The sequence below is a fragment of the Anser anser genome, assembly GCF_964211835.1.
Source record: "Anser anser genome assembly, chromosome: 1".
In the NCBI taxonomy this organism is placed as follows: Eukaryota; Metazoa; Chordata; class Aves; order Anseriformes; family Anatidae; genus Anser; species Anser anser.
The window spans coordinates 153,637,221-153,662,350 of NC_139720.1; the positions used below are offsets into that span (position 1 = coordinate 153,637,221).

The 25,130-nt window shown below is 39.3% G+C and overlaps 2 long non-coding RNA genes across 3 annotated transcripts in view; both read right to left on the bottom strand.

Annotated features, from left to right (window-relative positions):
• Positions 1 to 20,739, bottom strand: part of LOC310885661 — a 46,072-nt gene extending 25,333 nt beyond the window's left edge. For both annotated transcript variants that reach the window (XR_014574888.1, XR_014574889.1), the window contains exon 1: positions 20,711 to 20,739. This is a non-coding gene — a long non-coding RNA (uncharacterized lncRNA). The remainder of the gene's footprint in view (positions 1 to 20,710) is intronic.
• LOC310888992 lies at positions 7,242 to 8,377 on the bottom strand. The gene is made up of 3 exons (XR_014576302.1): positions 7,943 to 8,377; positions 7,699 to 7,831; positions 7,242 to 7,522 (listed from the first exon to the last, which is right to left on the bottom strand). It is a non-coding gene; the product is annotated as an uncharacterized lncRNA (long non-coding RNA).
• Positions 20,740 to 25,130: the final 4,391 nt, after the last annotated feature.

Below are 25,130 nucleotides of genomic sequence, written 5' to 3' on the forward strand. Positions count from 1 at the left end.
TTCACTGTCATGGAGATAGTAGAGCTATTTTCACCTGTAAATTCGTGTGTGCTTATGAAACATATATATTCCATTTGATGCTATGATATCACGACCTTACTGGGTTGAAACACAGATACTTGCATTATTTCAGACACATTGACCTGTTGAATCATATAAAGATGATGATGATAATGTTGATAACCCCACAGAGCCCATCTGATACCCAAGGTATCGCTCAAGCAGTTAAAAATGCCAGAAGGGTTGGGTCAGCCTTGAGGCATATGAACATGACTCATTGTGCACCACACAACATGGAAACTCACATCACTTCTACAAGGCTGATGCAGATGTATCTACGGAAACTGCAAAACACAATGTTGGCTGTCAATATAACTTTGTAAATATAATGCTTGGAATTTATTACCCAATAAACTCTGAACAAAAGGTTAATACTTGAAGGACAACTTTGTAGAAATAATACTTGCATCTGATACAGAAAAAACTTTTATTTACAGAAGTTTAGTCTTGTTGACGTTACATGATTATATGAAGTAATGAATGTTTCCAGCACAGCTTGTAACATAAAAATAATCGCCTTTATAAAATACTGCCACGTCTGGCACAAACTCCCACTACCTGTTTTGTTTTGTTGCAGTTAGTTCATTGTACTGATGGCCATTACTCACAGTTTACGTCTTTTATGTTAAAGCTAGGAATTAAGGCAGGCAGGCTGTAGAGATACAGTTGTGATAATTGCTCGCTATCTAAAGAACTCCCTCTGCTGAGAGAATCCCAGGCATCCTCAGATGGGTTTCACTGTATCCTATAGCAAATCAGCTGCATAGTTATGTTTTGTCCTGGTGTTTCTCCTCGGTGCATTTAATTCTATAAGGACTAAACAACTTGTTATACATCAAGGTGGTGCATGCAACACAAGAGATTCAGTATCTGGACATTATGTAGAAAATCTAGATAGAAGATTCAGGGAAAACAAAAAAAGAGAAAGAAAGACAGAAAGACAGAAAAAGACAGAAAGACAGAGAAAGAGAAAGAAAGAAATAGAAAGAAAGAAAGAAAGAAAGAAAGAAAGAAAGAAAAAAGAAAGAAAGAAAGAAAGAAAGAAAAAAGAAAGAAAGAAAGAAAGAAAGAAAGAAAGAAAGAAAGAAAGAGAAAGAAAGAAAGAAAAAGAAAGAAAGAAAGAAAGAGAAAGAAAGAAAGAAAGAAAGAAAGAAAGAAAGAAAGAAAGAAAGAAAGAAAGAAAGAAAGAAAGAAAAAGAAAGAAAGAAAGAAAGAAAGAAAGAAAGAAAGAAAGAAAGAAAGAAAGAAAGAAAGAAAGAAAGAAAGAAGGAAAAAGAAAAGGGGAGGGAGGGAGGGACGGAGGGAAGGAGGGAGAACAGTTTCTCAGCAACAGCAGCAAAATGAATGCTATGGAGGTTGTGATCCCAATCATTGTTCAGTGGGGCAGAGATCTCAGTGACAGGTGAAAAGGAAAAGCCTGAGGTCCTCATACCCTTTTTCACCTCAATTTTTACTTATAAGCTTGTCCTCATGACTCACAGTTCCCCAAGTCTCCTAACAGAGTCTGTTGCAGCGGAAAGGCAGAGAAAGAAAGAGTCAGGGATCATTTATACCACTTGGACATACACAAGTCAATGGGAGCAGATGGGATGCATCCAGCTGACAGCTCTCTAATGCTTTCAAGAGGCTGTGGCAATCAAGCCATCCAGTTCCCAATGAGTGCAAAAAGGCACATGCTTTTATTCAAGAAGGGCAAGAAAGAGGATCCAGAAACTATAGGCCAGTCAGCCTCACCTCAGCCCCTGCAAAGCTGATGGACCAATTCCTTTCAGAAGCCATAGGCATGTGAAGGATAAGGTGACTGCAAAGAGCCAATGCAAATTTACTAAGGGCAAATTGTGCCTGATCACCTTGCTTGTTTCCTGTGATGAGTGACTGAGGTTATGGATAAGGGTGGCGGGAGATGCTGCATATCTTGACTTTAGCAAGGCCTTTGGCACAGGCTTCATAGTGGTGATACAGTCTATATCATCTAATTGTTAAGATATAAACTGGGTAAGTGAATGATAAAGCGGGTGGGAAATTGGCTGTAATGCTGCGCTCAGAGAGTTTTGATCAGTCATGCAAAGTCCAGCTGGCAGCCAGTTAAAAGTGACATCCCTTGGGGACAAAATCTGTTTAATGCCTTCAAAAATCTGTTTATCAACCAGGACGGCAGTGTACTCTGCAAGGTTGCACAACACCAAATTGGGAAAAGCAGTTAATATGTTGCTGTTCAGAGGGACCTGGACAAGGTGGAGAAATGGACTGTCAGAAACCTTATGTAATTCAGTAAAAGCAGATGCAAAGTCCTGAATCTCAAATGGGATAACTCCATGTAACACAGGCAAAGGGAAGCAGTCCCCTGAAATGCTTTTGCGGAAATCTTGTTCTCCTGCTGACAATTGAGGGCTTTTGGCACATAACATAATGGAACTCTTTCCCTGAGCCTCAATTCTCTTTTGTTAACTTTCAGGAAAACGTTCACAGTTAGGATATGTCACAGTCTGGCAGCCTTTGGGTTACTCAGGACTCTGTGCTTCTATTGTGACACCTGGGTGAGATTCAGGAAATTTCACTCTCCATCTTACGTGTTGTCTTTGAGATGTTTTTTAGTAGGCTGCCTTCTGCTGCAGTACTGGTGTGAGATTTCCAATGGAAGGAATTGCCCCACTTGTGATTATCTGGGTGACTGAAGGTCTTATGCAAATAGTTGTATTCGAAATACATACCTACTGCACAGCTTTGATTTATCCCCTGCAATGAGGCTGACCAACAGAAACTGTGCAAGAGACAGCTGAAAGTGCTGTCAGGGAAGGGAAGTAGTGACAAAAGACATTGCCATAGTGTCATCATATTATTTTGTGTTAACCCATTATTTTATTTTAAATTAATATTTTTTTGGATGCAGTTCACTACAAATTCTTATTTTTATAAAATTTGTGTATGTGTGCAATGGGATTAACATATCCACATCTGAGCCCCAAAATCCCCTAAATTTTTGTATGTTTGGTTCTGTATTGGATAGATCAGATGTGAAGACTTTATCAGCTAACACCTACCCTGTCCTGTATTTCTTATGGTGACGTGCAGTCAGGCTTTTCTTTGCCTGTGAGTTCTGTGAGTCACTATTAGTTCCTCAGTCTCCTTGAATTGCCAGTCTCTAAAACAGACGTATATTGACATTCAAGGTATTTTATACCTAGTTAACTCAATAGCACAGCAAATGTCAGGACTCTGTGTGGAACTCCCTGTGAATGCTGGCTGTCTCATACAGGGGATTTTGTCTCATCATTCCTCCCCTGTCAGAAACATAGGTCTTGTTCTCCTTTGTGCTCAGTCAAATCCCAAGTTCATCTACAACTGTGTTCAATCGATACTGCTGCAACATTACTAGTGCAAACCCTGTAGAACAGGAGGCTGAAGGCTTATATGACTCCCAAATGACTGTTTAAGTGTGGAGCTGGAGACATCTTAAGGAACACATTCCAAGAAATGGGACCTCTGTCAGGTTCAGAACAGTCATTCAAAGCTGAGGCTGCTTAAATAACAAGTCTTTTTTTGCATTATATACATCCAATTCAACTTTTTTCTTTATTTGAAGAGACACTTGGTATATATTATAGTCTATACAATATATGGAAAAATAATATAAGTTATAGTAGGTCAATGTCCAAGGACCTCTCAACAGAAACACCAAGGGCTCTGAGCTTTTTCAAAATCACCTGCAACTGATTGCATACAAGACAAATATCTTTTGGTCTTAATCTCCCAAAAAAGCATTTGTTAGATAGAAAAAAGGACATTTTCATCTCAAACGCATCCTTACAACATCACTATACTTAATAAGCTTGCACATATGCAATTAACAGAAGAACTTGGTCCATTGCCTTCTGCCAATTTTAATGACGATCCTTGACCTGTAACAATCCTAATAAAACTAGCACACAAATTATGTAAAGATATTCCCGAGAACAAAACAGTAAAACATTGTTAGACATACTTTATTATATGTTATAAAATGAGTGAGAAAGAATTTACTAAACTACTGCAGCTCATCATAATCTTATCTGCTTAGAGAGACAGCTGGCAATGCTTTCCCTTACCAACAGCAATGAAAAGCAGCAAGGAGTACAAAGATAAATTCTTCCTCGGATGCTTTGCTTTATAAATCTATATTAAGCTCAAAATTTTGAAACCTGGATATCTGAAGTCAAGGATCCACATCAATATGTAAACACCCTTGAAAAAGCAACCTGTTTTTCAATTAATGTTGAACACCCACTGGATTCTCTGAGCAAAATTTAGGCACTTACCACTGATTTTGTTGCAAGGTGCCTATGTTAAACATATCTGAAAATCAGACCACTTATAACGAAATGTATAAACTGTTGGTTTGAGATAACATATCATTTACAGGAAATAATTCACAGTTTTATAGTATCATTTCCATCACATTGCTAAAAGTCTGTAGAGCATGGATGGTGATGTTAGAAGCCTCCCACTGTTAAGGACATTCCCCTATTTTTTGTCCTCATAATTTGTCCTATAACTACTTCACAAAGCTAACCCTTTTTTTTTTGTTTGCTTTGTTTTGTTTTTCCCCTGGACCTAATTCCAAGATATTTCTTGTATGGAAGATATCATCATCCTTTTGCTATGATACCTGTTGTGTTTGGGGATTTACTTACATTTTTAATGGAAATTAAATATCTCAACATCTGAGACAGAAATGCAAAAATGAACACAACAATCCATAAATAAATAAATAAATAAATAATATCCTGGTAAAGAACTCCAAAAGTTTTGTTTTCAGCACTGAAAAATTATGATTTTCTTACATGTCCCTTTCTTTTTCTCTACCAAATTCCTCCTGACTGTACATTTCCCACACAAAGCTGTGCTAGTGCTTTCTGGATCTTGTATTCCCAGCAGCCAGGAGGACAGCTTATTACCTTTACCAAAAGCATTCTTATTGAACTCAAGAAAAATATAAATAAAAAATAGACAATGTCATTCCTGGTCAAGCTCAGCTGTTTCCACTTCTTTTTTTTGCAATGGTGTCCCTTTACATAGCTAAAACATAAAACCCTAAAGTATAGGAAAATACTTTCTCTTAGGGGAAGTGCCAGCATATTTATTTTCAGAGCTCACATTTTCTCTCCCTCTAAAAGAAGCCTGGGCAGCATTCTTGTCAAAGCATTTTCCTGTTCTGGTTTTCTGATCCACCCTTTTTTTTTTTTTTTTTTTTTTTTTTTGCAACTTCTACAGGGCTAATTGTCTCTGTCTCAGAAAGCTTTCAAGGTGTCAGTACTGAAGTTTTTATCTTTCTGCCCATAAGCCTTAGAACTTGTGATCCTAATAAATCATCCTGAAATGTGCTACAGTACTCTCACAATGTTGTATACAGTTTTTTTGAAACTTCCAGGACAATTTTTAAGACAAGTGCATTGTACTGAATTGTTTAATAACCAGTTTGAATTTTACACTATACCCTTGAAATAATGAGCCTAAATGATATTTTTAAATATTCTCCTGAATGAGTTACCAACCTATTACAAAAACACCAGGGACTTCCTATGAAGCACAGAGCAATGTAGAGTCAGCAAACACATATTCTTCAATGCATTGGAAAACATCCATTTCTATACGATGCTGCAGGTAAATCTTCTTTAATTCAGGAAGATCTGCAACAGTCCTGAACCAAGAACAAACAGAATTCTCAAAGTATTTCATTCTCCATTTTATCTACTGTTATTTTATTTATTAAAACAATTAGCAGTTGCAGCTTGTATCATTTATTTACAGCAAGAGTGAAATATTTTTGCTTTTTTCTTTAGGTGAAAATAGGAGGTATGCTTTGAGTTTCTGACCAGTTTCCACAGAATCCCCTGCTATTTTTACCCATGTGGTCCAAAAAATGTTGTTAAGCTTGGAAATATTTGAGACTTTTCTGCTGGTCATTCATTTAGAATAACTCTCCTAAGCTTTTACACAATTAGATCATTTTTCATTTCCAGCTTAAGACATTCAAAATCATTCCTAGGAATTAATATTAAATGTGTCTTACTTTCTTCAAATCTCTTTTTCATATCTCTTGAATTTTACTATTAACAGTTATTTTTAAAATATTGGGTCCACTGCAAGAGGACTCATGCACATATTTCTAATTTAATGAAGTAGAATTTTTTGAAGTCTACAAGTCTTGAAGACAGTATTCAGCAGTTTGCACAATAAGAATTTTGAGGGCTTATACTCTTTTTCTTCTCTAGATCTTCTTCACTTCTCTTGTCACCTATTAATAGTTTAAAAACTAACCCATGATGAAACTACAAAAGTGAAAACAAGAACCAAAACAGTTGATGTTGATCAAAACAGTTTTAGCTGATCACTAAAATTATTCAAATCTAATTGCACTGTTCTTCTGTTGCTAAAAATATTTACCATTCAACTCCTGGCACTAAGTGGCACACAGTGATGAAAATCACTAGTAACTTTTAAAAATATGCTGATCACATAAATAAATAGATATTTCCATACATAATGCAAGATGGATGTTCAAACAGCAACAATTAGAAACATTAATTTATTTAGGTAACAGATCTGAAATTTCTGGCTGTAAGTCTAAAAAAAATTTTTAAAAATATTATTAAATTAAGACAGGGAGAGGAAGGAGGAATAACATAGGGAAAAAAAGAAAAAAAAAGAAAAAAAAACACTCAAGCAGTTGATAGAGTGAAACCTTTTATCTGAAAGAAAGACCGTAATTATCCTCCTGCAAGGACAGGGACAGGGTTGTGCAGAGCCTGTGCTCAGGCTGATATGTCTGTGCCTTCTGGGGACTCTGTGGCCTCTTGGGTCACATTTGGAGGTGTCAAATCCCACCAGGCCTTTGTGTGGGACCTCTGCACTACAGCATTGCCCAGCAATGTGGGACAGGACAGGAGAAGCCTAGGGGAACTTGGCGTGAGGAGCTAGCTCCAGCAGTAGATGGCGATGGGCCAGGGACGCATACACCATTCTGCAGCTTGCTGTCACAAATGGACACATCAGACATTTCTGAAAGAATCTTTAAATTGCACATAGCACCTTTTATGGTTCTTAACTGTGAGGAAAGCCAAGCATCATTTTTTCATGGAGCACTGATTAGACTATATGTAAGCTGATTTGGAAAGAAGCAAATGCATCAATCAACACAGATTCCCACTTTGTGCCAAAAGGACAAAAATTCATGTCTATGAATTAGCACAGTCTTAGCCTACTAAAATCCAGTATTGTAGTTCGTTTTGATTCCTGGTCTTGCATAATCTTTCCATTATCTCTAGATAATACAAGAGTGTTCTGGCACTCATGCCTTGAAATTTGCTTACGTCATATCTGGTGTGATCAAAAGATGTTTGCATATGACTCAGTGCAACACACTGGCTTTCCCATAAAACTTCTTCCTCCACGCTCTTCTCCAGAACTGAATGCACAGATCCTCCTTAAATAAGAAAGAGGACTACAGCCATTTAAATAATTAATTCTAGTACATAAAAAGAGGTTATAGTAGTAAATAGGTATTAACTTTATAATACTTTTACGAAAGTACATTCGATTTCAAATAAAGTACACAAAGGCTGAAGACTAACATTTAATGTACTATTAGTACATCCAAACCTGGTTTTCCTAAACACGCTGATGCATAATGGAGAGATAAAGGTATTGCCACATTGAAGCTCTCCCAGTTTCACTTCAGAGCCCAAGGAGCCCAGGAGTAATACCATGTGACAGTTGTATTCCTGTATGCAACCTCAAAACACAAAAAAAATGCTTTATATCACCCTCTACAGTAGACTGTCTGTGTCTAAACTGAGTCCATAGGACTGATAGGACACTCTGCCTCCTTGCTTAGGCTGCGTACCTCAAGTTATAGTACCCTAAATTAGAAAGTGTAAACCTATCCTTGAGTTTCAAGAGAGAAGGGTTTCACAGTGCCCACTCAGAAATTACACAAAGAAAGTAAAGCATAAATTTGAAACTTCATTTCACAAAATTATTCAATACTTCCTCTTATTACTTGTTCCTCTCATGGATGCATCCAAAAAGAAATAAATTTTGGAGCAAATTTCTGCTGTTCACTTTAAGGGTACGTCGTCAAGCTAATCATTACACGAGTTCCAGCAATACTGCCTACACTGTACAATTCTAATTTCGTCAACTGTTAACTCTATAAAATCTAAAAGGGATAAAGTTCAAGATAATCATTGATAAATGAGTACTACATCGTGAAATAAAAGAGTCCAGTAGCTACTGTTCATTGGAATCTAGAGAATTTAGGGGTCAGAACTACCCAAAGTTTACATTCTCAGATACATTATAAGCATTGCCTTTGAGCCAAATAAAACTCTCAAGGACTGTATCAGTTTGTACCACTCACAGCTGTGAGTAGTTAAAGAGCATACGAGAATCTTAATTGAGCCTCCCTGCACCTCAGGTAGTTAACGAGTACCACACCCCAGTGCCCTCCTCACAAAGTGCTTTAAATGAACTGTGTAAAACGAAGAGTCCATCCTTATTTGTTGTCACCACATGCCTTTCATTCCCATGGGATCTGGAGCTCGATGTATCAGCCACAGGGATGGGAACTAACATTTTGTTACGTGGATTTGCTTTGACCCCTGTGACACCTGGGTCAGAGCAAGAAAGGAGGAGACAGGCTGTGGATTCCAGGATAACTGTGGTGCAGGGTGCTCATCTGGTTGCAGGCACATTGGTACACTTCAAGAGGAACTAATGAGCAGGCTGCAATATTGCAGTATTACCAAATGAGTAAGAAGGGAAGAAGGTCAGTGTTGTATAAGGCTTACATGAGATGATCTGGCGCCTCTAGGGAAATCGTCCTTCTACCTATTGACCACAGTCTTTAACTGAGAAGTTGCTATGTCAGAAGTAAGCTTCAAAGCATCTTCAAAATGAGAACGCAGACTTCGTATTAGATTTGGGATTTTACAGAGCGCTATACACTACAGAGCATCTGATTTGTTCTGATTTGCTGATGAGTCAGGACTCCAGGTTTTTATTAAGATGGGGTGAGCAACAGCCACAGTATATTTCAGAAACATCTCTCTTCTTTAGAGGGCCTTAACACGTCAAAGGCCTTCCTTCAACTTTCTTGACTTTTACCCTGAACCCAGATGCTCAGACAGTAGTTTTAAGCAATAAGACAGATATCTCTCTGTACTTCAGCTCTGATTCTCCTTTAATCCTTGTAGTTTTTTATCAGCACAATAAGGACCCCTGGCTGTAACTGATGCCTATCAAACACTCCTTGGTAGCCAGTACAGAGGTCTGTTGCCCCTGCAAATTATAAATGTACTCATCTGGGTATAGTGAATATTAACTTGCCTTGAGTATGAAGGTAAGCACTGAAATAGCATAACTGGAAACAGCACGTCTTTTGTAACATGGTGATGGCATAGCCAGACATAAGGTGCAATGATTTTACCTTAAATACACAAGCAATGAGATCAACAAAAGGACAATGAAAGATGGGTGTTGCTGTAAGTAAGATGAATATAAGTGACAAAAAGCTGCTAGATAAAAGGCAAGAAAAGCCCAAGGGGCTGCAACTGGCAGGACATCCTCCCAGACACACAAGATGGATGACTGGCAAAATCCAAGCCACTAAGTGCTAAGCCACCATCCATCATATTTGAGAAGTTGTGGCAGTCCAGTGCAGTTCTCATTGACTGGAAGAGGGGAAACATAACCTCCATTTGTAAAAAGGGAAAAAAGGAAGACCCATGGAACTACAAGGATTGGATGGACAAGGATTAATGGTTTTAAACCTAAAAAGGGTAGATTTAGATTAAATATAAGGAAGAAATTCATTACTCAAAGAGTGGTGAGGCACTGGAACAGGTTGCCCAGAGAAGCTGTGAATGCCTCATCCCTGGAAGTGTTCAAGGCCAGGATGGATGGGGCTCTGGGCAACCGGGTCTGGTGGGAGGTGTCCCTGCCCATGGTATGGGGGGGGGGGGGGGGTGGAGTTGGAGCTGGATGGTCTTTAAGGCCCCTTCCAACCCAAACCATTCTATGACACTACGACTCTATGATTCTATGAAAGTCAAAACCATGATAAACAGAATCAGGAGCAGAGAAAACCACTTTCTGGAGTGAGGAATGGGGACAACAGCAGAAAGACAAATAAATAAATAAATAAGGGAAAAAAAAAAAAAAAACATAAGCAGGATAAATTGTAGAAAGCAAGCTCATTTCAGTCCTGACCTTTCTCATGGACAAGCTTTCAAGCTTGATCATTTCAGCCTAGGTGACAAAGGAACATCAGCAAACATAGGTACCTATGCTGACTATTCAGCATCAGCTCCAAGGTTCTGCATACTCACAGCAGATTCAGGATAGGTGTTAAAGACTAACAGGCTGGTATATGCAATGTAGATGACTAATATTGTGTAAGATTTAGCCATTATCAAGTGTGCTGTTAATGAATGAATTTAGTAAAGATAAATTTTAAGGTTTAAAGGTGCCCTGATGTTTCTAAACAGTCCTAATAAAATGACCTTTAATTCTCTATGGATATATGTTCATTTACTATGTTATCTTTGCCTTTGGCTTTGTCCTATTCCATGAAGTAGGCAGGAGTGTTACCATTAAATTAAAAGGAAGCAGATCCAGAGATTGCTCTCTTGGATATTAAGCAATATCCACTTGATATCCACTTTTTCCTCACTTTAGCAGTCTTCTTCCTCTCTCTCTCTCTCTCTTATATATGAAAGATTTCTCATGCTTTTTTCTTCTCATTTTTAAAATGGATGTGCTTTTTCCCCTACTCAACCAAAAAGAATCTCAATTTGTATCTTTTGGGGGGGGGGGGGGGTCTTTTTTTTTTTTTTGATGGGGGGGGGTCTTTATTCTGCATGAAAGTCTGTAGAGGAGCCATGCCATATACATGGGCTGTGTCTTTTATTTAGCCACAGATCCCATAAGGAACAGGCAGGTGGAGGACAAGCCCCAGTCAGGGTGTTTAAAACAGCTGAGATAATCACACTGTGAAGGTGGCTATTTCTCTTCATTAACTGGAAAGGTAATCCAGTCATTTAACTTTGAGGCGATTCAAGTTAGTGGAGGTGATTCAAGTTAGTGAAACAAGCACTGCTGAGAGAAAAGGACTGATGAACACTGTGTCATAATGCTGCCTGGAGTTCAAAGTTCTTGCTTAAGTGCAGAATAATGCAGGGACTGGACTGAGTTGTATAGGCTCATGATAGATCTCTTCATTTCCTCCCCAAGCTTCTTGCCAAGAAATGCTGGAGACTTGAGCTTTGAAGTCCTGACTTAATTGGTGTTGGAAAATATGAGACACAGAGATTGTAGATTGCATGGTACTGAAGATGATAGATAACAGGAATGAAAATTATTTCTTGCTGGGTGAAAATGCATTGATATCTTTCTTTTTTATTATTTTTATTTTATGTGACAAAAACTGACTGGGCCATACAATCTTTCTTTCACTGCTACAGAAACTTACTTGAATAGCTTTGAGATTTCTCTGCTTTTATTACAAACAGATTTGTCTACTGTAACAGAAAGGTGTTTTTTTGTAGCAGAAGGATACAAACTTTCCAGTAGGGTTGCCTATTGCCTCTTCTAATTTTATTTCTGTAGCTTTCTGCAAGCCCACATTTCACCTGACCTGAGAAACTAGGATGTTTCCATAAGATTCAACCCTTCATTTCTTCTAAAGATATAGAAACATATACCTAGCTCAGAAAAGCAGTGAACAGTACAACATTTGTGTACCCGATAAACAATAAGTAGGTGAACTAATCTTTCTTGTTCTCCTTCAGCAGTGTAATGACATAGCAATTTTGGTAGATGTTTTCCACTGAAATGCTAAACCATCTCATATTTCATGATCCTCAGTTCTGCATGAATTATGCTCTATAAAGCAAGCTTTTGCTGATATACATATCTGGAAATGCAACAAAATGAATTTCTACACTTTATGTTCAGTTCTCTCCTAAGGAAAATGACAAATGTTAGTCACTTCTTTTAATGCATTAAGGAACAACACTGGAATGGTACAACATTTATTTAGTTAAAGCAGACTCAGACAGAACAGAAAAGCTACATGCATGCTTTCCTCAGCCAAAAAGAAGACAGAAGCAAATAGCTTTGGGGACTGATCAAAAGTGCCTAGAGCAATAAGAATTGTTGCAACGTACATATTCTGCAAAATGAGAAGTCAGCTACAGAGATTCATCCTCACTCGATTTTCCAGCACCTACAATTTACACCTGAGCTGATCATGCCAACTGTCTAATTAGTGGATGTATTTTCATACATGTTTTGTCTGACCTATGTTTGACATCTCAGTGAGGATGAGAAGAGTTGCAGCCTGGACATGCTTGTACTTCTCTGTTGGATAGATAAGTAGACTCAAGGAACCCAGAGGTAGATGTCTTCAGGGTACACATGCATCCTGAAGATACCTGATCCCATTATGTAGGTGAGTTTAAAATAATCTGCACATTCTAATTTGTCATTCTTGCCTTCTCACACAAAGTATTCTTGAAAAAATTCATATCACAGAGAGAGTGGCAATTTGGGAAGACATTGTGTCTTGGATCATAGGTGATAATTTGCCAGTGATATAGTCTATCAGTGCAGAGTGTTTGTAGGGTCACGGATCTAATGTTTATATATATAGCTCTCCAAGGACAGTGGAGGACCTGAAGCTCAATGTCTCTTGCCATATGTTCATTTACTGTAAAGTTCAGAATAACCATAAAACTATCCATCCCTCTTAGGTATTACCACAGTGCTGAAATTAGTGCCGAGATTTGTCTTCTTAACAAACATGTAAATATTTATACACGCTTCATCAGCATTTTTATCACAGTGAAATTTTCTCTAAATGGCTTTTAGGTGACTTTTAAATACGATGTTGCATTTCAAGAGCTGTCTCATATTAGAAACACATTAGCAAGCCATCTCAATGATGTCTGTTTCACTGGTACTAGGTGAGATTTGATTTATTAATACACAATCCATGAAGCCCAATTTGACTTTTAATTTGCCTTGTTCTTTAACAGGTAGGAGAGGAGCACTCTGGAAGTGCCCGTTAATTGAAGTATTTTTTGCTCACTGACAAAAACAAGAGTGCATATTAACGAGAGATTTTTCGGTCTCTATAATCATTGCCAATACTTCAGAGTTTCTGAGATCTGACTGAGAGTAACCACTCTCATTTCACAGACCTGAAACTCATGATTTACTTCCATCCTTGTAGCCAAAAAACACAGGAAACCAGCAGAGACAACAACTGCACTACATTGGATCATCGAGCTGCAAGTTTAGTGGCATTTTGCAAGGGCAGGCCTCGACAGGACTCTAGGAAGGGTCTGAGGATCATATGGTGTTGCTAAATCTGAAGAGAGGCAGTGGAGAAGATAATGAAGAGATGTTTGTGTGTACCTGGCTGGTATTTTGTCTGAGAAAATGTCTTTTTTTTTTCTCAAGGTGCTGTCCATATAGCTTGTCTTTAGGGGGGGTTGGCATCAAACTAAAGCCTATGACAAGAAAGTGTGGCTTGCTGGTATGAAATTGGAGACTTCAAGCATGGAACAGAGGCAGTGGGAAGAATTCCTCAGCAGTCACTCTCTCTTCCCTTTTTTTTTTTTTTTTTTAACGAGGAGACTATGAACCAAATCTTCTCTCTGTATTTTGCATAAGTTACCATGTCTAAAGTCCCAAGAGAAAACAGAGTGCCAAAAGTTAATTTATGTGAGTTCATTGGCCCAAGGTTTCTTCCTCTCTTTTATGGACTGGACTGACCTTTCCCTGAGCTGGCTTGATGCCTGCCTGGCCTGCTGTCACTACCTCCTTGATTTTCTAGTTTTTCATGTTGCAGCTGTATTTTTCGCTATCTTTCTTGTTCCAACAGCAAGCTCACCCCCTGCATTAAATTCACAAGCAGTATCTTAGCACTCAGAAGGGTAAACCATGAACATCAGGTAGTCAAGTCAAGTCAATAAATGCTTGCAGTTCAGCAGCAAAGGTCGGCCATGTGGGCAGTCTGTAAGGTCTCCCTAACTTCCTTCATTCTGGAGTCACACCAGGTGAAGGCAATGCTCTGCCCCCAGAACACTGCAGTCACAAAGAGGGTTGGCATGGGGTTTTCTTTCTCAGGAGGCAGTGGTAAAGGAACATTAGTTTGTGTGTGCCTCTTAACCACTGTGCAATCAGAATATAACCATAATGCACATTCAAACTAGCCAGTGATATCAGATAATTTAAAAAGATTTTGAGTTAAGGACAGCAATGTGATCAAAGTGCTTAAATACCTGAAGGGAGGGTGCAAACAGGACAGAACCAGGCTCTTTCCAGTGGTGCCCACTGCCAGGACAAGAGGCAATGGGCACAAACTGGAACACCAGAAGTTCCCTCTGGACATCTGGCAGCAGTTCCTGCTGTGTGTGTGACAGAGCACGGGCACAGGGTGCCCAGAGAGGTTGTGGGGTCTCCTTCTTGGAGATCTTTGATGGCCACCTGGACATGGTTCTGGGCAGCAATGGGATTTTCCGAGAATCCATACTGAAAGTTTCCACAGTTGAATAGAAAGGAAAAAAACATGCAGAACAAGACCCTTTGGCAAAAGTAAACTGTTTTAAAAAATGAGGACACTGTGCGGTAAGAATGTTTTTTTCTTCACACTCCATTCTCTCTTTCACACCAACTTCTTACACATGCTTATCAATTTATGTCTAAAATTATATAGCAAATACTGTATATCATGAATTCCCTTGCTGTTAAGTACCTGTCACTCTTCTAGGTGTTGAATACAAATGTCAGTAGTTAGAAATAATTTTGTGTAACTGATAATAAGTAGGTGAACAAATATCTATTATTCTCTTTTTATTGAAATATACATGTTTAAATATTTGATTATTCTTTAATTAGAGCAATCAGCAAAAAGCTATTTCAGTTTCTACCAAACTGAGGTTTAGCATCCATAATTTTGAGTAGAAATGTCTGCACATCTATTTTATATTTCAGGTTATTTATATGCATTAATAATAAAACCTTTATAAAATAATTCAAAACACTGAACAATTTCACAAGTAATGGTAAGGTGTTTCCTAGTGATAATATATAAACTGCATCAAAATTAATAAGGAAGGAAATTATTAATATATAGTTGTAAACAGATGTATACATCAAAGTTAACAGCTGATATACTAGAAATTATTGAATATCTAAAATTAAAATGCCAAAGCTGGATCAGCTAAATAATGAGAAACTGATTGCCTCAATTACCTCAGAGGAAATGAGTTCAGCAGTATAGAAATAAGCAACTGGGTCGATGGGTATCAAATAGAATATTTTATAGATTATTTTTTTTTGAGAGAGCAGCCTTTCCGATGAGGAGTATATTGCAGAGCACTGCATGGCCAATGAGATGAACACCTACAGCTGTGTTTCCTGAGATGAGTAAGCTAGAACTTCATTCAGAGTGATGTTTGTCCCATTTAATTAATTAATTGTACTTCAAAATCTTATCAGGTAGCTTAAAACGGGTCACAGACAAACTAATTCATAGAGATCAGGTTGATTTCCTCCATGGCCAATTTATAGCTGATAATTTGAGTAAATTATCTAATTTAATACGGCAAGTAAATAAATTAAACATCTCCCCTACAGCAATGCCTGTTGATGCACAGAAAGTCTTTAAAAGGCAATTTACTCACATTCCCCAATGAACTGATTTCCCAAGATCTCTTACTAATATTTTACTACAGTATTTTAATGTCACTGCATCTCCTTTTTCTAGCATTTGCCTATGCATATGGAATAGGTGGGAGAAGAGTATTTGACCCTCCATCCTTAGACATTCATCTTGCATATAGATGGGATCAGCACTGACAGAAGCAGTCCTTCTCCCCTGTAGCAACTCTTTATTCTCTGTGTAGTTAATGGGGATCATTAGATGCTTCTTAAAGCCTTACCAATGCTGGCTGCTTAGCCTGAGATACCTCAGATTACCCTGCCTTTTGTGAGTGGAGTTTGAAAGCTCTGCAATGACTGCTGCTCATTATTTCGCACACAGCAGTGTTGCTGGGGATGGAGCCATCCAACGCGCCAATCCTTGTCAAAACAAGCCAGCAAAACAATAGCCCTGAAAAATGTGCTGTCATCCTGACATTTGCTCTCTGGAGGAAAAAAAGGAAAAGGAAATGAAAACAAAGGGCTGGACTCACAGCCTACTGAAGGAGAGGGCACGCTTTCTGCCCAGCAGCTCAGCAGCTACAGGACCCACGCACAGACTGTGTGGGTCCCACGTGAGGGACTGGCAGGAGAGCTTCCTAACAAGCAAGCCTCTGACCATTCTTGATAGGGTCATAATCCCTCGTGTTGGGGCCTCTTTGCTTTTTGTAATATTCTGATGCTCAAAGCAGATCAAGAACGACTGTATTACTGGATACTCGGTAAGAGGGAAACTCAAACCCCAATCCCCTCTCTAAACCAGGTCTTTCTTGGCTGATATGTACAAAGGTACCAGCATCAGCAGAACAGGCTGAGGCAACACTGTCAGATGGTCTTTGTGTTTATCCCACATTCCTGGGAAAGAAGAGAAGTGATAACTTTTAGGTACTGGAAGAAGGTGAACATTTGTCTGCAGCAACCTGAGTGAGGCAGAGATGCAGAGAGGCCAGCCCTGCCTCTAGTGAGCTAATGTCTGCTCTGAGGCAGCAGGTGAATAAAAACAAAACAGTGACAGAGAGAAACAGTGCTAAATGGCAAGATAAAATACCTTCAGTACTTAAGGGGGCTTATAAAAAAGAAAAGATGGAAAGCACCTTTTTACTAGTGCAGATAATGATAGGACAAGGGAGAATGGTTTAGACTAAAAGAGGGAAGATTTAGATTAGATGTTAGGAGGAAATTCTTTACTCAGAAGGTAGTGAGGCACTGGCATAGGTTGCCCAGAGAAGCTGCGGATGCCCCATCCCTGGAGGTGTTCAAGGCCAGGCTGGATGGGGCTTTGGGCAACCTGGTCTGGTGGGAGGTTGATCTTCAATCAGCTGATCTCCTGATCTAGTGGCAGGTGTCCCTGCCCATGACAGGGGGGTTGGGACTGGATGATCTTTAAGGTGCCTCCCAACCCAAACCATTCTGTGATTCTATGATCCTATGTACCACAGCCTTGGTGTACCAGCCAACTGAAAGACTAGGAGGTTTCTAATGAGGATCTGAAGGAGGATAAAGAGAATAAGGCTGAATGACTAGAAGAAGGCAAGCTGCAGATGTATGAGAAGAAGAGGCAGCACATTTTTTCTTCTCTGACAGTGGTGACTGTCCCTTTTTGCTCCTGTCAATATGGGAACCCCACACAGTCAACAAGTGTGAGGAACAACCATTTTGAAAATGTCTGACTAAACTCCTTTGCCTTTCCTTTATAGCTTGCTGTCACTTTTACATAACCCAGTCTTTTGGCAAAACTGAGACAAGTATCATGAATTATTTTCAGCCACCTTGAAAATGTAGGGCTTTTTGTAAATACGTTATTCAGAGAAAAACACTTTGCCTGAGTCTAATCAGAAACTAATTAGAATCAGCATATGCTTTTCTGCACAGTTACTGTGTCATCTGCAGCAGCTAGATATACAAACCCCAATCTAATCAAACTGAGATGCTTTGCATTAGGAGCATTATCAGCTGAAGAGTCTTCTACTGTTGACAGAAGAAGAAATAACAGCATGATTCAACTTACCTAGTATCTGAACCACCCTTTAAAATGATTATTGCTCCCCCTTGATTATAGAGGGGGGTCTCAGAGTGTGATTTAGCTGCCTGAGCACTGGTAGCCAGTGCTATTTTAGGTACCCCAGAGTACCCACCTGGCCTCCACCTGCCCATTGGGAAGAGCACAGATCTCTCTTAAGTCCTGTGGTATTCCTGCCAGGAATGTGCAGGTGTCTCAGGTGCCTTACAGAGTCCCAAACGGCACCAGACACCTATGAGCTACACCTAACAACTTCTGCATGATTCACGTAGGGCCTGAAGTCATTAAAGGTGAGTCTGGGCCCCTGGGGCACTGCCATAGCCATGAGTGAAGGGTAGCAGAAGTGACAAAACTAAGGCCATGATGAGGCTGAAATAGAGCTAAACAGTGAGGGAGCTATCACAAAGTGAGCCGTGAGAGCGGCTTTTCTGATCCTGAATGAGGATACTATACTATTAGGAGGTAATTGCTCAGATATTATGGTTATGTGTCAAATTTGCCTGAAATTACTCCCAATATATATAAAGACATAATGCCATCACACAAAAACAGTTCTCTTCAGCATTTTTTTTCAGATTTATTCATATTGATAGTTATACAAATTACACTTAATGGGAGGCATGCAACCAAAGCACAAGTCAGCATCTGCAAAACTGGAGTTTTTAGTCACCATAAAATTCCTTTCCCAAATTTTCCTGCCTATCTGATGAACTTCCCACTTGTAATTTTGGTGTTTTCTTGTGGATAGAGCTAAATGTTTTCCTGTAGCATAAAAAATTCTTCAGTTTTATCATTCATCATAGAACTAAGACATTCATATGAAACAATTCATTTTATGTCAACACACAAGGCTTTTAAAAAGAGGTGTGAGAGGTTTTTCATCTTATGAGGATCAATGTCGTTGTACAACCAAGAGCAATTTTAGTCCATTTTTCAAACTATCTGAAGCCCCATGTATTGAAGAAAAATCATTCAGCAAATATAGTTTCAACTCAAGCGGTAATTTATGATTCTATCTGACTGCAATGACATTTGTAACAGTGGCCACCAAAGTTTATCACCAAGACTTTGCCAAGAAAAATGCAACAATCTGCCATTCTAATTGCAGGCTTTCATTTAAACAAATGTGCAAGATTAGACAGATTATTTTCATGACTGAAAACTGTTACACTTTTAGAGTAGAAAATAACATATCATTAAACATGTTTAACAACTGAATAACTTTGAATCATACAGTGAACTGTCCTATTCTGCTGTAACAAAATCCAGCTTAAGGAACACAACGCAGGTTCCTGAGCTGGAAACCAAGGCTGCCTGCACAGAGAAGCAGCCTCTTAAGTCTTTCTGGACTGCCTACGCTGATTCCTAACTTAGGCACTTACATTAAATACCTAGTTAGATCGTGGTGTAACGTCTACCATCTGTAATTTTGAGGCTGAGAGGGAGGTGGATGGAGGTGTTGATATTGAAAGAGATGTAGGAAATATCTGGAGGGCTACAAATAAGTAAGGATAACAATAATTTGAAATTATATACTATGTCGCTTAAGGATGCCAAATTACAAAACCCCAAGATGCAGAGAGATGTGCTGATAACATTCAAACCTTTTTTCAAGACAAACTATGACTGACTGGGAAATAAGCAGACAGACAGAGAAGACTATCATTCATTTACCTCATGCAAATATACTACCATTTCTGTGTTCCATGTTTGGCAATGCCAAAACAGCACCCAGGTATTACATGCAAATCAGCTCAATTAATCAACAAGTGCTCCAGCATGTTCTACTTGCTATGGCCAGTACACATCTGATGAAGGTGAGTGTGCTTTCTTTGCAAGGTGCATGAAAGATCATTTGTGCATGGTATTAAGGAAGTGGAAGAAATATTGTTTTTGTTCAGGTCGTGTTTTCACTCAGCTGGACAGCTGAGGTACACCACAACCATTCTCTCACTCCCCCTGGCTCGGCTCTGGCCAGCAGTGGGTCCCTTTTCAAGTCAGCTGGAGCTGTCTCTGATCTGACATGGGGCAGCTGCTGGGCTCTGATCACAGAGGCCACCCCTGCAGCCCCCCCCCCCCCCCCCCCAAAACCTTGCTGTGTAACCCAATACAGCCTGATATTGAACAGGCACAATCTGAGGAATCAGCCAAAGAACAATGGGTCTGTAGAGGTCTGGTCACACCCATCAGCATGTGATAAGAGAAACAACAGCAGTGCATGACTGGTCTTAAACAGCAGAGACACTACTGATAGGGCTAAGAAAGAGTGTCACCCTTAATAAGGATGAGGGAGAGAGACACTGCTGAGAAGTTTCAGAAAAAGCAGCACTGTTGGAGGCCAAAAAGGAAGGGGTTTTGATGATGAACATGTTGCTGGATGTGCATCAACAGATCATCCAAGCGTGTTGGACAGAAGCCCAGTTCCACAACCAAGGGCCTTGGCTGTCCACCAAGCAGCACTGTGGACAACCAGGTCAGGTTAACTGCTGAGACTAAGAGAAAGTATGAGTGAATGCATAATTATCTGCTCACAAAGAAATTTCAGCTAATGAGAACACTGATGCTCTTCCCCTTGTAACAGACACACCTAAAAAAAAGACAAACCAAATACTAATAACTAACATGTTGATATATACATATATATATCTGTATAACATACCTTAATTCTCCTGAAGTGGAATATTTGTGCACCATGAATGAGATAGTCTGAGTAGATTTAGTTTTGCCTTTATAAATGTTTATACAGTTATTCTAAAACTTGCCCCTTAAACAAACAGAAACTTAAGGGGAAGAAAGCAAGGTCAATCCAAAGCTAACAAGAGCAGGAAAAAGAAATTCCTTTGACTAGACCTTGAAGTTGAATGATATGTTAGAGCTACTTACCAGTGAGATATGCGGTGCCTGCACTTGATGGCAATAATAATGCTGCTATCAATGTGGAAATGCTGGATTTAAACTTAATCTTTTCCCTGATAAACTCTCCAGCCCAAGGATTTATAGCCTAGACATCTAAAAGCATTTCAGACTCAAACTTGGGGCTAAATTGTGTATCTGTTTGTCCCAATTTCTGTAGGGATTGGAAGACAAAACATTTTAATGTAAATACTTAAATTCCAGAAGCTAGGAGCAGAGCCAAAGGAGCTGAGGAGGCCTCCTGGGAGCCGCACTGTCTGTGTGAACCAAGCACAGCGGCTGGGCTGAAATCAGGCCCAGGGCTGAGCAGGAAGCTCGGGCTAACGGAGCAGCAAAGGTAGGTGTAACAGCATCCACCTGGCTGCAGCAAAATAAGGGAAATAAAAGTAATGAACAGATACTTGGTGCTCTCACAATATCTATAAAATTGTAAGGAAAAGTAAAGCCCTTGGGTAACAATTCCAAAAATAGAGGTTTGTTTGTGTTTGGTTTTTTTAGAAATATGAGTTTAACCTCTTCCCAGTCCCCTCAGATTAACATTAATTTTGAAAATCATGGATAACATAGATATATTTATGTTTCAAATGTTTACAGTGTTTGGGGGCACTTTGGTTAAAGAATCAATAATTACTGTAAACAGTTATAGAAAGGATATTTTGGTTTTGGTGGTACAGGATGCATTCAAAACAGCTGAAATCAAAAGTGTGATTTTTGTACACATCATTTTCAGGAGCTTTTCCATTATTTCAGAGTATTTTCCTGTGCTTACCAAAGTGACAGACTCTTGTGACCAAAAACAGTGATTGGCATGGTGTGACAAAAGCCTCAGAGGTAAGCCAGAGCTATGGCAGAGGACACAAGGACAGAGAAAACTCTGCTTTCAGATGGAGAGTCAGTGATCAAAGAATCAGTTAACCTCATGCAATGGCCATCGAGGCCTCACTATATGCTTTGCACATGAGGATAGAGCAAAATTCATATTTGGATGGTAAGAGCCAAAAGTGAAAATGGTCACTTGGGTTTTGTTGTTGATTTGGCAGTAGTAACATCTGGGTTGCAACATGGAGCTTTATGATACAATAAACTTTATTTCATATAATATCTTTTATTAAAAACTGCCTTCCAAGTTGCTTTACTAAGTAACGGACAAGTCTCAGTTAAACAATAAATACAGTAGCAGGAGTGGAGAGCAGTTCAGAGCTTTAGGCAAAGAAAACAGTATTTCAATGCAGTTTGAGCACAAGGGAGGGTTTTTACCCTTCATATATTATAAGTGAGGTCTCCTTTCAGTGCATTTGTGCCCATTGGCAAGCAATTAGAATGCGTTCATAGGAATAAAAAGAGTTTTCCAAGGAGAATTTTGCTCTCTGTGACATGTAATTTGCTTTGTCTCAAAACAGCAGATGTCATGTGTCACCTTCCACATAACTCAGTGCAGCAGGGGCCAAGGGAATCGAGAAGGAATTCGGACCCCCCCAGCAGAGGACAGCAAACCCTAGCCTTCACATCACCTGCCCAGAGTCCACAGGCAACAGGGCAAAGGGGAAGGATTGGTGCCCTCATTTCATAGTGCTGTTTAGTGCTCTCATCATGTGTACAAGATCTGGGATATCTGGCTTTCAGGCCAAAGTGTTCAGATTTATATCTTCCCTGTTCTTCTACCCAAAAGTGGAAAAGCTGGTCATTATCCCACATTCATGCTTACGGAGAGAGCACTTTGTAGGAAGAGAGCATAAGTAATGCCATGTCTCTTTAAAAAAGTCCCCTGAAGCACACGGTATAAATCTATATAAATAAAAAGTATTAAAAAGTCTCATGGAGCTTTTATGGACAGGTCAACAGATGTATCCAGTCCCATATAAACCAAAGAGACTTTCACTGCTACTCTCAAATTTGTCAGTATACAGTGCCTCCAGATATACACACAAAATGTTCCCTATGCATTTTCATATATATGTAAAATATTCACTACGCATTTTCAATTTCAGACAGAATCCCTGCTGCATCCAGTGCCAGCCATCTCAGTACTAATTGCTGTTATGCTGAGGCAGAAAACATCACATTTCCTTCTGCTTATGTGCGTAAGAAACACACACAAGAAGACAGTCATTGCCACTAGGAGCTCTCCATCAAGGTAGTGAAAAGACAAAGGAGATCTCCATCAAAGCAACAAATAGGTGGGACCAAGAAGCCCAACCAAAGAAAGAGACCCTCTTTTGATAAGTGTAATGCTCTGCACCTAGAGTCTTAGAGTGACAATTTTTGCTCCAAAACCCCCAGCTGTCCAGGCGCTCTTCCTCTCCACATTCTCCCTCAGGCAAAGGAGACCTTCCCCCCCTGCCTGTGCTTCCTTCTGAGGGCTCCCAGCCACGCACATGCTTGTAGCATGTTCTCCGAAGAGATTTGGCATCAAGGGCATTTTAAAAGGTAACCTTCACAAGCAAAAAGAGGCAGCATGGGAGAAAAAGAAGTTTCTTAATGTCATGTTTGTCACAAAATGATACATTTTTAATAAGATTAGAAAAATATGGGCAAAGTCTCCATTCAAACTGATTCTATTTAAGAGGTTGTAATATTTTTTTGTTGCTGTTGTTGGTTGGTTGGTTTTCTCCCTGGGGACACAGCCAAGACAAAATTTAATAGAGCATAGTTTAATTTTATTTGCAGTGTGTAGTCTTAACAGAAGCCGATAACAAACATTTCTTGTTTCAGTTCCTCTTATGGGAATACCCTTGACACGCCCCATAGCAGCATGTTAAAAACAAACTAGGTAATCAATATATATGTCATCAACAGAGCACTGTTTCCACTTTATAAAACATCAAGGAATTCTTTATGACAAGACTCGATATTTGAAACTGTTTATAAGGGTTCCTCACTTTTCCCTTTTTATTAAAAAATAATATATTTTAATGCATACATTGGGACTGCTAAGGTGAATAAAATTAAGCATTTGCGCAAACAGTCAAAGAAAGCAAGACCTCAGACTGTGAAATCCTTGGACACATGCTGAGCTCTGGAAAGTCCAAAATTAGTGACTATCAAGTGGCTCATGGTGCTCCCGCTAAAGCTAGCCTTCGTTTTCTGATGCCAACTACAGAAAAATAAGAACTTATAAATGGCTAACTCTGGAGGATAGATTAATAGCTCTGTGGCACTTTGAAGTCTAGATCCAGGAGTGAAAATAAAGTGCAGTTAAACTCTGAGTATCATGGAAGTCACCAAACATAATTCTTTCCCAGTTCTCTTCAAAAGCGAGTTTAAAAGTTGAAATGGGGAATTAGCTTCAGACTGGAAGTCTGTATTTAGACCTAGCAAGAAATCACTGAAAAGAAAGAATGGCAACCCTGAGACACAAATGAAATGAACTGCCAAGCAGATTTTTCACAGTCATGATAATTATTTTTGAAATCTCGCAGCTTGCTTTTCTCCAAGCATAAAGCAATTCTCCTCACCATTCTCTTTCATGACAACTTGGGCATCAGCTCTCTCAAAACTTATTTTCACTTGCAGTGGTATTGTTAATTATTATAATGAGGTATGTAAGAATCTAAGGCTTTAAAAAAAAAAACATACGGTGCCTTATTATCTATTTAATTAGAACACAATAAAGTGTAGAATTTATTCTTTTAAATGTTTTGCAGGCAATTTTCACACATGTAGTAAGTCTGTTCAAATTTTCATGCATAGTTAGCTTTAAAGCTTCCCTGATGTTTGTCAGATACAGCTGAAGCAGTGATTTTGTGTTGTAGATATAATTAGGTGGCATATTGCCATAAGCTTCCTTTTTTTCACTCTTGTTTTCACAACTCAGATGTCAAAGCAAATTATTGATCAACTGTGAGATGCGAGGGGCCCAACTATAGGAAAGAAAAGTAAGGTTAAATTTTCTTCTGTTTTGCATTGAAACTTGAAAGTTTCTAAATTATATTCTTATCTAGATGGACTGTGTCCCCTACACTGCCCTTGCTGCTCTCTATTTCTAAGGCAGCCTGTCATTGAAATGTCCTCACCTGTGAAATACTACTTGTTTCCATCAAGTTCTCAGTGACCGTGTGTCCTCCTCACAAGAACTATCACCCTGGTTGGGCTGTTTGGATTCTCTCAACAACAGAAAAGCCAAGAATTAAAAGAACAAGAAATATGCCTGTATCATTTTTGTGAGCTGGCCCACAACCACACTTTACAAAGAGCCAAAGTCCTTGCAGACAGAAGCTGAAGGGCACCCCGGTGAGGAGGACAGACCCACCTGGGGATAGCTCAGCACCACGTCTCTGCCACGCAGAGGAGCTGCCTGCCATCTGTGGGCCAGAGAGCCAAGTGGACCAAGATTTTGGGCAGGCCAAGGAGTACCTCATGCTAGCAAATGCTCTCACAGCCACTCATCAGA